Here is a 14,669-nt window from a genome sequence, read left to right as displayed (position 1 = left end):
ACGGTGAAAAGATCCAATGGAGCGGCTCGTGCCCTGCATTGGTGAGTACGGTGTGCGAAGTGTTGGTTTTGGTACGCAACGCAGCATGAGCCGAAAGATGAACAGTCGGTAGCCCGGCTGGTGGCCGCAGGGCTCATGTAGGGAGTGTGAAGTGCATATGTTATGCGACCTCCTACGGAATGCGGTGGCGGTGTTTGAAAACAAACTTATTGAGTTTGGGAGAATCCTTTAATATAGCTGTAATTGCATCTTTTAATAGATAATTAAAAAAATCTTGTAGGCTCTACACCGTATGTTAGCTTTAGCAGTTTTTTATGCTAATAATGTTCTAGCGCTATGTCCTGAAATTAATGGGCCACAGCTTGTTACGTTTAGTCCACATAAAATTAATGATTCTTCTACACTAGACGCGGTCATGAGTCAATCGTTTCGCCAACCACAAAAACGACGGCCTAGATTGGGTTCTTCGTTGAATAATAACTGGACTTGTAGCTCTTCCGGTATTGGGACAACGGAACCAGCCAAACACAGCTTGTCGTGTTTAATATACTTGACGATATCCAATTCATGCAGCACAAATAAAATTATTAATATTTATAAACAAAAATCGTTGCAACATTCAATCGCCACGATCAGGGCCACATATATTGGGGACCAAGGGGGCCATGCCTCCCGGACCACCAAATTTTAAGGGGCTCCAACAAATCACGGGTAAAATTTATATAAGTAAAGAAAATAATGAAGTCAGCTATTTTAAATTACATCAAAAGATTTGAGAAATTCAAGATGATTCACAAATTGAATATTACATGAACTGATTCGAATCAATTGGCAAGATTTACATAAAAAAATCAAAGCAAAATACAGAAACGAATTGTTCAATTGTAGTTATTGAATATATCGAGTTATAGAACATCGAATTGTAGAGAGTCGACAGTATTTTCATGGATAGGATATCTAATATCTATTTTCATTTCTTGTTGCAGATAACATACAAACTGGACGCATAATTTCATTTTGAAACCCATTGGTGGAGGGTAAGTACACATCAGTCGAATTTCATCCGTTTGAGAATAGGGACCTTCCAAACATGAGCTGGGTTCAGAAATAAAACCACTTCTTTCTTGACATAACCCAAGCCCTTGACAGTGATCCCGTTCGGGGTAATTTCTCATTTTTAATGGCTTTCCTCGTCTGATTTATTTCTTCGTTGGTATTTTTCTCCAGTAACCCACTCTTCCTTCCATGGAGGAAGGATGATCCATACCTCTGCTTGTCTGTTATGCAATTCTTTTCAAGTTGCGTCTTCGGCATTGTCATCTCGACGAAGACTACAGCGGTATCTGCGTAGGTTCCTTCCTCAACAACAGAACCGCCACTCGTCGTTTATTGGAAGTGCATGTCTGGGCGTAATTTAGTGCACGCGAATAGTGTGGCTCGTTTACGCATCCATTTCTCGTCGGATGACATTTAAGTCGAGGAGGACGAGGAAGGTGAAATACATATCGATTGACTTCTCATCAGAACGGGGTCACTATAGGAAGGAAGAGAGGTCGCATTGGGATTCGGAAAAATCAACTTCAACCGGTTTTTCCCTTTGATCGGATCATCTGTGCTAGGATTCGAGTCACGCACCGAATGTTGGTGACAGGCAGTGATTCTTCAATTAGCTTCTGAAAGTCGCAGCTTTGGGATTCAGTCACGTTGAACGCAGGAGTCAATTGGGTTTATCGTAACCAAAATTCGAATGTGGATACATTTTATATTTATCTACTCTGTTACTCCTAAGGGCCTAACTGACATAAGCGATTTCTCTTCATCGAACCGCTCTTTCGCTAATAACTTCGCTAAATTCGATAAATCTGTTATAATTGTTGTTGATGAAGTAAGATATAGTGATTCTTCATCTTACAGCACGATTGATGGGAAACATTGATTCAATGCGATATAAAAAAACAAAGATTCATTTGAATTTATATGAGAAACATGCGGTGTCTCTCTTGCCCTATAAAACATACTGTTTTTATCTATGCAAAACTTATTGTCAAAATAACTTGTCCGAAAAAAAATTCCTACAACTATATTAAACAATCGTAAGTCAATGAAACTGTGTCGGAAAATCATTATGCCTTGGATTTAATCGATGGGGGTCAAAGGTTATTATCAAATCTTACATTCATGTAATTTTATACCAAAATACCATGGCCTGCTATGCCATATCAAATCCCAACCGGAAGCTTAACGAAGCTCATCAAAAAATGTTCATGAATCTGAGTCACCGATGGTCTCGCAAAAGCCACTGCGAACACTGATGAGCAAAGAAGTCGTAGCATGCAAGCAGGTCATAAAATCAATTACTCGCCAGCGTGCATAATAACCAATTAATTCTGAAAACCTTTATCGTCAAGAGTCACTCAATAAACAACAAGAAATTTGTCATCCGTACCCGGGCTATAGTCTGAGTTCGAATCTTGTTCTCGCTCACCGTTCGGTCGATAACATTTTAGCACTCGCACTTTGTCACCGCTTCGGCCCGAATCCCCGGGAAATGATTAATCGGTTCTAGTCCCAAGGAGATTTACTCCTACCCTGCGGTTGTTTGGCTTGTTTATTACAAGCTCACGATCATTCAGCAGAAGCAGTAAGAGCAGAAAAAGCTCTCAAGACAAATTGACGGGATCCACCTTTCTTTCGCCAATCCTTGAGGCTTTTCCATCATGGCTCGTCACCACATACTTAAATTATTTCACCGACTACGGAAAAAACGATTCATCGAGAACCGAATTTGTTGAAATTGTGTGAGAACTGTTAATTTCAATACCGAATCGCGGTATTTATTTCCGGTACATTTACCGAGATCTCAGTAAAAAATATACCGAGATTTTGTTAAAGGTTTACAGAATCTTGGTAAAGTTCTCCGAGATATCGGTAAAAAATATGGATTGCCGAAATCTCGGTAAAATAAGTACCGCAATTTGGTACTGAAAAATACCAAATTCTCAGGTATTCGGGTTCTCCGCGATTCGTTTTGCTGAGATCGGTAAAATAAATTAAGAGTGTAGGTGTGCACGGAAATGGTTAAAATTCTCTCATCGAATCGGCTTACTCTGATCTAGCAGTTACCGTTTTATTTGGAGAAATGGATTTGTCATCCCATAGGGACACATGCTTCAAAATGTTCTACTTAAGTTCAATCGCTTTATAACAAAGTTTGACTGAAATCGTGTAGCGTACCACAATAGTTTACAATAATTTCTATTGCCCAATCAAATATTTCTTAAAACACAATAATAAATATCCCCTGAACATTCACCCCCTCATTTAGGAGGGATGGATAACGGGAGGAAGATAGGGGTCATAATATATTACATGAGTATTTGAGGAAATTTGTGTTGCAGATAGTATTGCTGTGTGCGTTTGAAATGCAAATATCAAATGCGGGAACACCAAATGCGGTGAGATTTTCAACAAGGAAGGCGAAGACAAAATTTGATTTTCTTTGCTAGGTTGGCGGTGATATGCATCATGGTTGCTTAGTATCCTTTGGTTACTTTGTGTTACCGAATTTGAAGCTCAGTTGGACTGGATTTGCACGTCAAACGCAAACAGCAATATTGATATAAGGGAAAGACAGTCTTCCCACACAAACATCAAACACGTTGGGTACCGTAAAATCGGGTGTAATTGATCAGAAGGGTGAAATTGATCATCGTAGCACACGATTTTATTTATTCGTAATGGAGCACAAATACCAATGTAAGCTGCAGTAAATGAACGTTGTTGTCGTAAATATTGTCAACTTGTGTGTTGTGAAGTTTTTTACGTTAAAAAATGGTTATTACTATGAAAATAATGTAAAATTTCAAAATCATGCGCGGTGCAGTATTGATAAACACCTATGAACTTCCATTTCTAAGCAAGGATTTGAACATGGTATAAACCTGAAAGTTTGTGAGGATGCTTGAGATATATCCCCAAACCAGATTTCATCACCAAAACTCGTACCAATTAGCTCATATGGTTGAACTTATTGAATTTCTGTTAGATATCATTGCATACATTTAGGCGTTTTCCGCGTAATTCTTGAAATTTAACTATTCGTTATTTATATAAATATTGCATTGTTTAGAATTTGACAAGCATATTCGGATTCAGGGAGCTCAAATTTATCATATAGAGTTGTTTTGAAAACTAACAATAATGGCATTGACAAGTGATCAATTTCACCCCGAAATGAGGACCCCTGATTTTTTATTTTCGAGATATTTGTTGACACTAAAATGACATTTGTTAGAAATTTTTTTTACATGAGTCGATGAGGCTCACCCTCGTACTTGTTTTCCTGCATTTAGTTGTTTGGCTTTGTTAACATTATAGAAAACAGACTAGAAAAAACGTGAAAAATGATCAATTTCACCCGAAATTACGGTACTGGTGTTTTCGTACTCGCTTCGAACCCTGTCTTCGTGTTCAAACCGAAACCACGAACAGCTCACGAACCAGTACCTAAACCCGAACTTATGTTTGGAGAACCAAAGTTCAAACCGATGTTTAGAAACCGGTACAACCGCAGAGTAGGTACACCGCCACGAGTACGCGGCAGCATCAGCAGTGTTGCCACATTTTTTTCGGTTTCCATCTGTGATTTTGACTGAAAAAATCTTTTTCATCTGTAGTCCATCCCAAAAAATCTTTGAAAAAATCTGTGTTGCACCAAGTTTTGAATTTTATTGATCTATTTAAAAAAAACGTCAATACTGTTTTTTTTTTCTCGTCAGAGATGTAGTTTCACTCATTTAAGCAAACTTGAAACCCAAGAAAATGCACAAAAACGTACATATTGTATGGATAACTACATAGTTATAATGAGAGCATTTATTTACTAGATGCGACCGTTTTTACAATCAATTAATATTAAAAATGTTAAAATTGGGAAGACCTACGTGCTCTGTAAATTTAAGTTTCATCATGAAAATAAAAGGCTAATTTGCATTTGAATTCAGAACAGTACACATTTGTACTTTATTATTAAATCGATCACATCAGTTTATCAGTTAGATTATGTATGATGTTTATACATTGATTTATTAAACTTTGAGTTCAATTACGGTGTCAATGTAAGATTTACAACCCCTCCCTTTCCCTTTAAATAACATTTTGACCGCAAAATGGCGTCCATGGTGCTCGTATTTAGGCGATTCCGAACTTTCGCCTTGTTGAAATTGTACTGAGAGAAAACGCGTTCCACCATCGCAGATGAATGAGGAATCAGTAGAAAATTCGAGATGAATTTTCTCAGCAAGGGAAAAGCCAGCTTTCCAGTTGCTCGCCACCAGCTCAGTAATTTTGGCCAACTTGTTGCCATGTCATCTGTTTCTTCTAGCTGTATGGTGTTGCAAAGTAGTGACGCTTGCAGCTCTCGAAACTCATTTTCGATTGATTGTTCTGTTTGGTTGGTTTGGTTTGACTTTATTAACGAGATTTTTAGCCCGTACCGTAAAAGGTGGGAAACTGCTTCAAAATTGAATTGAAGTCTGTCAATTTATACAGATTCTTGGGATCAATCTTCGACACAAGTTTAAGTACCGGGTCATTCAGGTTAAATCGCTTGGTAATTTGCTTGATCATTCAATATAGAAGTTACAGCAAATAGAATAGAAAGTCTCCTTTCTGGGTTTGTCAAGGATTCCGGTTTTGAGCATTTCGTCTGCTGCTAAGCCAATTTAAATCTTCGTTTTTTTTTGCAGATTTTTTTCAAAATCCAAAGCAGAAAAATCGTTAATTTTCTTCAGATATTGACCATCACATATGTTGGATAGAAGAATCATTTTATCTCATTGTACATGTTGGGGAATTCCGGGCTTTCGGACTGGAATATACCCTTGACCCTGTTTATCACCGGTAATACGTATTCCAGGAAGAGCGGAAGTGGCTTGGTCATTGGATCGTTGAGATGACAAAGAATACGCTTAGCCGTTTGATTGTTATCACTATTGGCTTGAAAAGAAAAAAAAAAAACATTACCAGTTCCGCAAAGCGTTCATTGTTCCTTTCAATCACTGATTCTAAGGAAAGCCACCTGTTTACAGATGGGTGTAAAATCTTTAACGGCTGAAATTCTAGGATACTTTGTATCATGGCAAATTCTTTAGACCGCTTTGGACTGCAGGATAAGTAACTGTAAATATCGCGCATCAGCTGTTCCAGATACGATGGCATCTTTTCGCATGCGTAACTAGCGCAAAGTGCCAAAGAATGACAACTGCACTTTATAACTATCAACTCAGGACAGTCATTTTTTAACAGTCGCATGACTGATCTTTCTGAACCCATCATGACCGACGCTCCATCAGATCCAAACCCCACGAGTCGCTGCTTAGAGTCGATTCCATCATCAACAAACTGCTTCACAATAGCAGCGTAGATGGTTTGATGGTTAGCTAGGTGAAGTTCGACAGCTTTGTAGAAAAAATCTCTGACCTAGAAGAATAACAGAAAGAGTATTAAATAAATTAGTCTTGCTGAGATTAATAACTGGATAGAATTGTACAATTAACTGCGTCTTCAGATAATCTTTGAAAAATATTGAACAGCATTCTTAAAATTTATAGTTTCTTAACAAAAGTATGCATATGTTGAATCAAATAATCCATCATAAAAATGTTTGTTCACAACAATCCGTATGGCTTTTAGGATGGATTGAAAATTAAAGAATTTAGAGGTACAAATGCTCAATCAGGTCTTACACCAAAAAATGACTCAAGGCAGAGGGAACAAAATGAGTAAGGAATTAAAAAAAAATTCAATTTACCCTGTTCAACTTATCACCATCATCTTCCACCATTCTTATCACCATCACAAGCGTTTTGACAGCACCGATGTCGGTAGATTCGTCAATAATGAGTTAGTTAGTTGTCTTTATTTGAGACGCTTTAATTGGTTAAGTCAATAATGAGTGAGAAATTTAATTTTCGCATCATTTCGACCAAATTGTCATGCTGAACCTCCGCCATTACTCCGTTGATTACAGCTGTGGCTTTCGTTCTTCCCAGGGTTATTCTTGAGAGCAGCTCTGAATCCGGATCGATAGTTGTCCACTGCGGCGAAAGAAATATTTTTCTCTACGGCCCATCCGCTGATCTTCAATTCTGCTTCGGTTACTTTGCTGCTTGAAAGTTTTGTATATATTTTTTGATACGTGGGTTTTGAAATTTTTATTAATGCATCCTTATGTCTTTTGGTGTCAAGGTGTGAAACAAGATTAGATTTTCCTCCTTTTGAAACACTGATCTTGTCAAGACATACCGTACACCATGCATAATGAACGTCTTTCTCGTACGGCTCGAAGCATTCAAAGTCATCAGTTGAAAGCAATTCAACTTTAAATTTCTGCATCCACATTTTTCTTTCTGTTTTCGTCGGTTTTTCTGTTTCAGAAGCCGATGCGGAACTTTCAGTCACATTATATTCGCATACAAAGTCATTGGGGTGCGGCTTATTTTTCGAAAGTTGTTAAAACCAAAAATTCATAAGCTCTTCTGAATTCAAATCACAAAAAAGAGAAACCTAAAATTTTGAGCCAAAAATATTAAGGTTTAGAGATAGCGCAGGCTACTTGGAGGTGAATTTTCAAGTTATGAAATATGACCTTCAGTTGAGTCTTCATAACTTTGTTATTCTCCAAACAATTTTATGGCTCTTAGCACCATTCTCTTCAAATTTAAATTTCAGAAAAGTTTGTAGAACTTCAAATTTGTCTAAAATCAAAACCAGACTTAGTTAAAAGTAGTTTTCTCTCAATTTTTCCTCTTTTTACTAAAACAATCATCTTTGTTTGACCATAACTTCATGAATACTTACCGATTCCAGATCATTTTTACATTATTTTCAAGCAAACTTAGTTGATTCCTATATTTTTTTAATTTCAAAAATATTGTTGGTGCGAAATGTATGAAAAATTGTTTCTTAAACCTTTTTAAAGGTTTAACAATGAAAAAACCTAGTATAGTATTTTCCGTTTTGTGGTTTTGGGCAGTTTTTGTTAAATAACTAGATCAAAATTATTTTTTCAATTATTTTGATGTAAACATGGTTTACCATTTATTAAATTAGCTTCAAAAGCATGTAAAAAGATTTGGAATCGGTTAAGTATTCTTGAAAATAAGGTCAAATAGAGATGATTTTGTTTTTAGCGAAAAAGAGGATATATTTTCGAAAATTACTTTCAACTAAGGTTAGTTTTGATTTTTGACAAATTTTATATTCTATAAACTTTTCATAAATTTTATTTTAAGGTGATTATAAAACGAAGCCAAACTTTGAATTTTCAAGTGCGCAAGACTAGAGAATCTGACAACAGTTCGCGTTGAAAACCAATCAAATCGCTTGCTTGCTGGTGGTCATCATCGGGATTGATTTTAAACGCGGAGCGCTGTTTGGTTCTCAAGTCTTGTGCTCTTGAAAATTTGGGATGTGGCTTCGTTCTATAATCACCTTAAAGAGAATGCAGTTATAGTTAGAAGATATAAATAATAAGACTTAACTGATGGTCCTATTTCATAACTTGAAAATTCAAGTCGCTTGCGCCACCTCTAAATCTTTTTATGTTTGGCTCAAAATTTGAAGTTTCCCTGTTTTTTTTTTTGTGATTTAAATTCAGAAGAGCATACGAATTTTCGGTTTTAACAACTTTCGAAAAATAAGCCGCACCCTAATAGTCATGGCTGTTTCCAATATAAGTTTGACCTCATAAGTTATGTTTAAATTACCTAAAGCTGAGCCACCTTTAGATGGAGTTGGAGACGCTTGCTTTCCAAGCCTGGAAAAATATTTTTCCATTGTGTTTCCTTTCTTCTTGGACATCACTTGTAAACGTTTCTTTCCAAATCTGCTTTCTGTTTTAACGAATCAAATATCCGGCACTTTTTTCAGATACTACGGCAACAACACGACTGCAAATATAAACAAAGATTATTCTTCATCATAACATTTAAGGTAAATATAGAACGAAGCTATATCTCGAAATATTCAGAAGCACTAATCTAGAGAATCGAATAATTGTTCGAGATGATAATTTGATCATCTGGTTGCTCTTCCTTACTGGCCAATCGATGTCTGGATCTCTAGATTTGTGCTATTGAAAATTTACGGGTTGACTTTTATTCATATTCACCTTAATAGGTTTTCGTCAAGGTTGCAAATCTTGTATATATTTTAGGGACATTGAAACGTTTTATCAACTCACCTGAACTGATTAGTTTCACGAAAGGTTGACACAACTAGGCATATCACTTTGATATAATTCGTAAGAGCTGGGTTTTTTTTTTCAAAATATCACTGATCCAAAACACACATATCGAAAACAAAACGCGCGATGATGACAATTGTATGACATTGACAAATATCTTGTCTGCTTTATCGACTTATGAAAAACTGCCCAGTTGGCATAATTCGAACCAGATGGAATCAATAATAACGAATGAATAATGCCGATTTTTTTTTCTTGATTCGTTTCAAGGTTGGTTGATGGCTGAAAATCTTAATAATCTTTATTTTTCGTAAAAATCTTTGATCTGTGATCACAGATATCTGTAGGCGAAAACGGAAAAACAAATCTGTGTAATTCTAGATAAATCTGTGTACCGTGGTGAATCAAAATTAAATTAAATTGATTAATTAGAGTTAAAATTAAGTTGTTATATGTTTGGCTTTTATTTTATCCCTTTGTTTTTGACAATGCTGATAAATTTACATTCATTTTTAATCTAGTAGGCACTGTAAAATAATTAATAAAAATGAAAACAAATAATTCGTTCATGCTGGACGTCATTTCGTCGCGGTCCTACCCAAACTCAAGTTCAACGATCGATGAACGCGCGAACAATTTTTGGTTGAAGAAAATGTTTGTGAACTATATTTCTCTAGAAAGTTCTATCCATAAGTGTTTAGGAAGATATATTTAAAGGTTTTGTAACTCCAATGTTGTTTTATATGTTTAAAATGTGATTTTATTGGTGCGTAAAGAGACTGTCCGGGATTACGAGCCAGTGTTTTAAGATCCGGACATCGTTGAAAAGATCCACGTTTGACTAGTGTAAAAGAGCTTCGTGGAGGAAAAAACATGAGAAAACTTAAAAATAAAAATGTAAAGTGTAGTGAATTATCAGAATTCAAAAGAGTGTTAAACAAATTGAGTATATCTTCCGTAATGACAGATCGAGCCGCATAAACTGCAATTCAAATCATATGAACTTCAGCTCAGGTAATCAAATCACTAATATTGCAAACCTGCTATTATTTTTGATATTGTATGGTAAACGCAGACATCATATTTATTAAAGAGTGATATATAATTGTGTGTTGATATGATTTTCATTGAAATTGAACAAAAAATACATACTTTTGAACAGTTGTCCGGATTTCGATCCAAAAGTGTCCGGATTTAAAGACCCCAAGCAGCACATATTGTTACAAGTAGCTTACAGCAACGGCTACTTAACATATTCAAAAGTTACAATATGATACATTTGCAACATGGGAAAATACTGCTATGTAACCGAAAAAGCGCAAAAAGTCGAGCCTTATGTAACTTGTTTGTTCGTTACATAAGAAGTTTACGAGCGACTGCTATGTAATTTATTGATTACGCATGGGTTTTCCTGCGACAAAATAAATGAAACGGCGTTGAAATTGTTGTTACTTTCTGACAGTTTTGGAACCGAACAACCATTTTAGAATTGAATGTCAATAAAAGTAATACGTATGATTTTCGAACGCGTAATTATTCACAAGTACATATTGAATTTAACATGCCGATTTGAATTTGTGGTGAAATCAATCATTTAACTTGCTCAAAATTGACGCGCTAATAAAATAGATTATAATTTTGTATTGAATAACACATGCTACCTGGATTGTTGAGATATTATTCCATTAGAACTGACACAAAAAAATGGAAATTGGCACTGTTACTCAAATTATCAGTGTTTTTGATTTTAATTTAATTGTTTGTGAAGATTGTGATTCCAAAATCACGTTGTTTCGTGTCCCGCAGTTGGATTTTCCGGGTTGCCTATCATAAATCGCCATTTAATTTCATCTTGCTGCAGAAACACTTCCGAATAACTGTTTGAGGACAGCCAATCTAAAATGATGAAAACTATTGAAAAGCTGTTAGAGAGGCTGCAAATTGTAAATTCAACAATTTTAATCAATCACTGGAAAAATATCTATGAAAACAATAACTAGTCATAAAATAGTAAAGTTCTTATATCAAAATTCACAATACGTATATAATTTTTTGACATGTAGTGTTGACCACTGTCAACAAGTTACTCGTTTGTTACACATTAGTTACCCTGAAAGCTTATGTTATTTTGAAACTGATGTGTAACTATACTGAAACTGCCAATAAATTACACAGCTGTCAATAGGGGAAGGGGTATTAAAATGAACACACAAACGATATCGTCTTGCTTTGCATGGGAAAAACGATGAATTTGCGATAAATCATCAAATAATGTGCAAAAATCCCCTAAGCCAATTGACTGGAACCTTACAAAAGTATGAAAATTAAATGCTCCGTCCAAGAAAGCACATGTTTGTGACGTGCTCAAATGGCTCAAATAGCTGGAAAGAAGGCAAATTCTAGCGAGTGCTATAATAAAAGCACAAGTCGCATGATTGATTTCTCTTCATCGATCCTCTATTCTGTGAATAAAGGTGACAAGATGCGGGTTTGTTAACAATTTTTCACAACAAGACGCTAGGAAGTAATGCAATATTGCGTCCTGAGGTGAAACAACGAATTGAATTTAGAAATTGATCAATTTGTGCCAATATTAGAGACTGAGGGTAATATGCCCATGATAAGGAAAATATCGATTAAGATGTGAAATACATGCTATTTTTATTATAATCGGATATACAAATAAGTTCTCTATCAAATAGTAGAAACAACATCCATCCATTTGAGTATTTCTAGGGTTAATAAATCAATCAAAAAAATGCGTGCTTGACCCATAAACCACGTAGTCATTTATTGGGGGAGGGGAGAGATTCTGCCCAATGACCACGGTCCATACAAATTGTAAATTTTGTGTATGGACAAATGACTACTAGGGGGAAGGTGGGTCAAAAATTGGGAAGAAATAACCGCGTTGTTAATGGTAGTCCCATGTGCATTTCTGTGCTGTCACTTCAATAGGGCCTAAGTAACATGGGTGATTTCTCTTCATCGATTCTTCATATATAATGCATACCTACAGGCGTTTGTTCTGATGTTTTTGTTCAATAATATCACAGAGAACAGACGTTCATCTTTAATCGTCAGCGTGTGTAAAGCTTTGTACGGGACGTTTTAAAGTAGGTACCGTAAAACGGGGTAACTTGGATAATGCGGGTAACTTTGATAGTGCGAGGCCCACAACATATTAAACGAAATAACAAAGTTTCTGTTAATCAGTTAAGCATAACAAATGCAAAAGTAAAGAGTATTAGTATGACACTTCATGTTAAAGCTGTTTTCATTTGAATCAAGTGCATTTGAGGCTTTTTATACGGATATTAAAAATTGACACAATTTTAGCATTTTCGAAACGCTTACAAACAATCTGTTCTACGATCACTATTTGATGTAGTTTTGAATAGTTGGCCACTTATCTTTGACAGCCTAGTTATCATAGAACTTGAATACGGTCTCAAATCTCTTAGCGAATAGCATTTTCATAAACTGGGACCATTTTTGTAATCTAAGTCAGAAATTTCCATATAACGTTAAACGCCTAGAGGTATGCAATGCCCTACAAATGTTCGTTATTCATTCAATTTTGTTCGATTCATACTCCATTATCAAAGTTACCCCAAAACAGAAAACCAACTTTCGATTACATGAAAAATTATAAATCCATTCATAATAAATCTTTTGGAAATCTATCAACTGCAATCGATAGCTAGGATGCCAGTACTTGTTTCAAAAATATAAATTATTATTCTTTGAAACAGCATGCATAAATATTCAAGTTTTCTTCGAAAAAACTATCAAAGTTACCCCGTTTCACGGTATGTCGTTATGCTCCTGATACGAGGCGCTGTCATAAGAATATAGGAGCTTCAACTTTGCCGCTTTTTATACTTTGGCGCCAGTGTCACCATCAAAAATTGCCACTTGTCGCTTGCGTTGCTTTGTGTGCCAATGTATTGTTGACGTTTACTAGCGCCATCGTGTGGTCGAAACGAATTTGTATATCGCGCTGTCTGCGTTGGCGGCGCTGATGATTGACTCTAACCCAAGGGACTGTCAGATTGTGATGCTTCCGTAGCCAGCATCAAAAATATGCAACACTGCTTTGAGGTTGGCTGTCAGCTTGGGCCTTTGGCTTGAGCCTCGTAATGCTGGCTACGGAAACATTGTGTTGGTTGGTATAGTGCTGCCAGTCCTTTGCTCTAACCTTTACACATGAATTTGACGAAATTTTGTTCGAGCCTCCATGTCTGTTCTCTGATCACGCTGATGCCAAAATATACATTTGTAAGGTTCTAATTTACGCGTTACTTCAGCGTGGCATTTCGTTTGGTAGAATTTGATTTCAACAGCTGTTTTGGTGTTATGAAATAGAGGGGGTGAGGGTTTTGCCCCTACGAGTTGATTGAAGTTTAGGTCCTTCGATAAGTTTTTCAAGGACAAATTTAACATATTTATTGCACGTAATACAAACTATGACAGTGAATAAGTGGACCCTGTGGGAGTTGAAATCCCTGAACAAATTTCAACAAAGAAGACAGCCACTGACTGCTGTCGTCTAAAAGTAATTAAGCATAACAAAACACAATCGTTTACGGGATTGACTGTTTAACGAGAAACTTGCGACTATCGAAGCGCCACAATAATTCGTGGACGGAGGGTATTAGAACTAAGTTGGAGATGATGATTTCGAAATTTTGAAGTAACCACTAGCGATTTTGCGGTGGAATGTGGACGTTTGATTACGAATTGTCTAGAGGACCCAAACACTTTAACGTTTAAGGATCCGATTTCGATGATTACGACATCGAAACTTCAACAGACATTTTTCTGTTCAAAACTGAAAATGTGTTCACTGTGTTTCGGTTGGAGCTTGGAGCTGCTTTTGAAAATTATCGAGTTGATGACGGATCCTGCCCCCTTAAACGAATTCTCGTCATTTTGTGTCATCGGCAGAAAAGAGAACATTACAAATGTAACTAGATGTTCTGTGATATGTCTACTCGCAGAAATTGTCATATATTTATTAATTTGTTTATTAATTATAACTAGTTCTATCGCACAACATCAGAGATGTTAATTAACACAGCGACACGAATTAAGACTAAGACAGCTAAATTTTCACATACTTTCATCGTCATTAAAATATTATGGAAAAGTTCATTTTATGTTGGTGGTAAAATACACGAGCAAAACAAATATTTTTGATTTTTTTTATCACAGCCCTATAAAAACATCTATGAATGATTATAATCCCTTAAAAACAGTTCTAAAGGTTTCTGCTTTGACATCATTTCATTACGATATTCACCTCATTGAAAAACCTCAACATCTCCGTGCCTGCATCAGTTTTAATTTCTGAATTTCAAAAACACTCTTATTTATGCTCTAAATCATCCGTGCGTAATAAAAATTATTGAAATTTGTT

The 14,669-nt window shown here is 35.9% G+C and overlaps 1 protein-coding gene across 1 annotated transcript in view; it reads left to right on the top strand.

Annotated features, from left to right (window-relative positions):
* Positions 1-14,669, top strand: part of LOC5566240 — a 323,292-nt gene that overhangs the window by 144,697 nt on the left and 163,926 nt on the right. Inside the window, exon 3 of the mRNA XM_021840417.1 lies at positions 987-1,037. The gene's annotated coding sequence lies outside the window, so the exon portion shown is untranslated. The remainder of the gene's footprint in view (positions 1-986; positions 1,038-14,669) is intronic.

This window comes from Aedes aegypti, chromosome 1 (assembly GCF_002204515.2).
Source record: "Aedes aegypti strain LVP_AGWG chromosome 1, AaegL5.0 Primary Assembly, whole genome shotgun sequence".
Classification (NCBI taxonomy): domain Eukaryota; kingdom Metazoa; phylum Arthropoda; class Insecta; order Diptera; family Culicidae; genus Aedes; species Aedes aegypti.
This window is presented reverse-complemented; position numbering and strand designations above follow the sequence as displayed.